At 44.2% G+C, this 2,462-nt stretch overlaps 7 non-coding genes across 7 annotated transcripts; all 7 read left to right on the forward strand.

Moving 5' to 3' along the window:
• Window positions 1–511: 511 nt before the first annotated feature.
• On the forward strand, window positions 512–582 carry TRNAG-CCC. The gene has a single exon. It is a non-coding gene; the product is annotated as a tRNA-Gly (tRNA).
• A 167-nt stretch (window positions 583–749) lies between these two features.
• On the forward strand, window positions 750–820 carry TRNAG-CCC. The gene has a single exon. It is a non-coding gene; the product is annotated as a tRNA-Gly (tRNA).
• Window positions 821–987: 167 nt separating this feature from the next.
• On the forward strand, window positions 988–1,058 carry TRNAG-CCC. Its single transcript has one exon. It is a non-coding gene; the product is annotated as a tRNA-Gly (tRNA).
• Window positions 1,059–1,225: 167 nt separating this feature from the next.
• On the forward strand, window positions 1,226–1,296 carry TRNAG-CCC. The gene has a single exon. It is a non-coding gene; the product is annotated as a tRNA-Gly (tRNA).
• Window positions 1,297–1,463: 167 nt separating this feature from the next.
• Window positions 1,464–1,534, forward strand: TRNAG-CCC. The gene has a single exon. It is a non-coding gene; the product is annotated as a tRNA-Gly (tRNA).
• A 167-nt stretch (window positions 1,535–1,701) lies between these two features.
• On the forward strand, window positions 1,702–1,772 carry TRNAG-CCC. Its single transcript has one exon. It is a non-coding gene; the product is annotated as a tRNA-Gly (tRNA).
• A 167-nt stretch (window positions 1,773–1,939) lies between these two features.
• TRNAG-CCC lies at window positions 1,940–2,010 on the forward strand. Its single transcript has one exon. It is a non-coding gene; the product is annotated as a tRNA-Gly (tRNA).
• The last annotated feature ends 452 nt before the right edge of the window (window positions 2,011–2,462 follow it).

Genomic DNA, 2,462 nt, shown 5'->3' on the forward strand with positions numbered 1-2,462 from the left:
CTTTCATTACATGGGCTAAGATACTTGCATGGGAGTGCATCTAGTGTAGTGGTATCATACTACCCTCCCACGGTACTGACCGGGGTTCGATTCCCCAGATGCGCATGACCACCATTTTGTAATTTACTCGAAAATATTGTTGTTTAAGGTTAGCCTCGGATTCCCATTTTAGAAGATTCTTGGTAGCCTTTTCATTTGTAAGTCGAAAAGACCTTAACCCCTCTGTTACATAGGGCTTTCATTACATGGGCTAAGATACTTGCTAGGGAGCGCATCTAGTGTAGTGGTATCATAGTACCCTCCCACGGTACTGACCCGGGGTTTAATTCCCCGGATGCACATGACCATTTTGTAATTTACTCGAAAATATTGTTCTCGACAGTGTTTAAGGTTAGCCTCGGATTCCCATTTTAGAAGATTCTTGGTAGCCTTTTCATTTGTAAGTCGAAAAGACCTTAACCCCTCGGTTACATAGGGCTTTCATTACATGGGCTAAGATACTTGCTAGGGAGCGCATCTAGTGTAGTGGTATCATACTACCCTCCCACGGTACTGACCGGGGTTCGATTCCCCGGATGCGCATGACGATTTAGTTTACTCAAAAATATTGTTCTCGACAGTGTTTAAGGTTAGCCTCGGATTCCCATTTTAGAAGATTCTTGGTAGCCTTTTCATTTGTAAGTCGAAAAGACCTTAACCCCTCGGTTACATAGGGCTTTCATTACATGGGCTAAGATACTTGCTAGGGAGCGCATCTAGTGTAGTGGTATCATACTACCCTCCCACGGTACTGACCGGGGTTCGATTCCCCGGATGCGCATGACGATTTAGTTTACTCAAAAATATTGTTCTCGACAGTGTTTAAGGTTAGCCTCGGATTCCCATTTTAGAAGATTCTTGGTAGCCTTTTCATTTGTAAGTCGAAAAGACCTTAACCCCTCGGTTACATAGGGCTTTCATTACATGGGCTAAGATACTTGCTAGGGAGCGCATCTAGTGTAGTGGTATCATACTACCCTCCCACGGTACTGACCGGGGTTCGATTCCCCGGATGCGCATGACGATTTAGTTTACTCAAAAATATTGTTCTCGACAGTGTTTAAGGTTAGCCTCGGATTCCCATTTTAGAAGATTCTTGGTAGCCTTTTCATTTGTAAGTCGAAAAGACCTTAACCCCTCGGTTACATAGGGCTTTCATTACATGGGCTAAGATACTTGCTAGGGAGCGCATCTAGTGTAGTGGTATCATACTACCCTCCCACGGTACTGACCGGGGTTCGATTCCCCGGATGCGCATGACGATTTAGTTTACTCAAAAATATTGTTCTCGACAGTGTTTAAGGTTAGCCTCGGATTCCCATTTTAGAAGATTCTTGGTAGCCTTTTCATTTGTAAGTCGAAAAGACCTTAACCCCTCGGTTACATAGGGCTTTCATTACATGGGCTAAGATACTTGCTAGGGAGCGCATCTAGTGTAGTGGTATCATACTACCCTCCCACGGTACTGACCGGGGTTCGATTCCCCGGATGCGCATGACGATTTAGTTTACTCAAAAATATTGTTCTCGACAGTGTTTAAGGTTAGCCTCGGATTCCCATTTTAGAAGATTCTTGGTAGCCTTTTCATTTGTAAGTCGAAAAGACCTTAACCCCTCGGTTACATAGGGCTTTCATTACATGGGCTAAGATACTTGCTAGGGAGCGCATCTAGTGTAGTGGTATCATACTACCCTCCCACGGTACTGACCGGGGTTCGATTCCCCGGATGCGCATGACGATTTAGTTTACTCAAAAATATTGTTCTCGACAGTGTTTAAGGTTAGCCTCGGATTCCCATTTTAGAAGATTCTTGGTAGCCTTTTCATTTGTAAGTCGAAAAGACCTTAACCCCTCGGTTACATAGGGCTTTCATTACATGGGCTAAGATACTTGCTAGGGAGCGCATCTAGTGTAGTGGTATCATAGTACCCTCCCACGGTACTGACCGGGGTTCGATTCCCCGGATGCGCATGACCATTTTGTTTACTCGAAAATATTGTTCTCGACAGTGTTTAAGGTTAGCCTCGGATTCCCATTTTAGAAGATTCTTGGTAGCCTTTTCATTTGTAAGTCGAAAAGACCTTAACCCCTCGGTTACATAGGGCTTTCATTACATGGGCTAAGATACTTGCTAGGGAGCGCATCTAGTGTAGTGGTATCATAGTACCCTCCCACGGTACTGACCCGGGGTTTAATTCCCCGGATGCACATGACCATTTTGTAATTTACTCGAAAATATTGTTCTCGACAGTGTTTAAGGTTAGCCTCGGATTCCAAATTTAGAAGATTCTTGGTAGCCTTTTCATTTGTAAGTCGAAAAGACCTTAACCCCTCGGTTACATAGGGCTTTCATTACATGGGCTAAGATATTTGCAAGGGAGCGCATCTAGTGTAGTGGTATCATAGTACCCTCCCACGGTACT

Source organism: Cucurbita moschata, unplaced genomic scaffold (genome assembly GCF_002738365.1).
Source record: "Cucurbita moschata cultivar Rifu unplaced genomic scaffold, Cmos_1.0 Cmo_Scf00810, whole genome shotgun sequence".
Classification (NCBI taxonomy): Eukaryota; Viridiplantae; Streptophyta; class Magnoliopsida; order Cucurbitales; family Cucurbitaceae; genus Cucurbita; species Cucurbita moschata.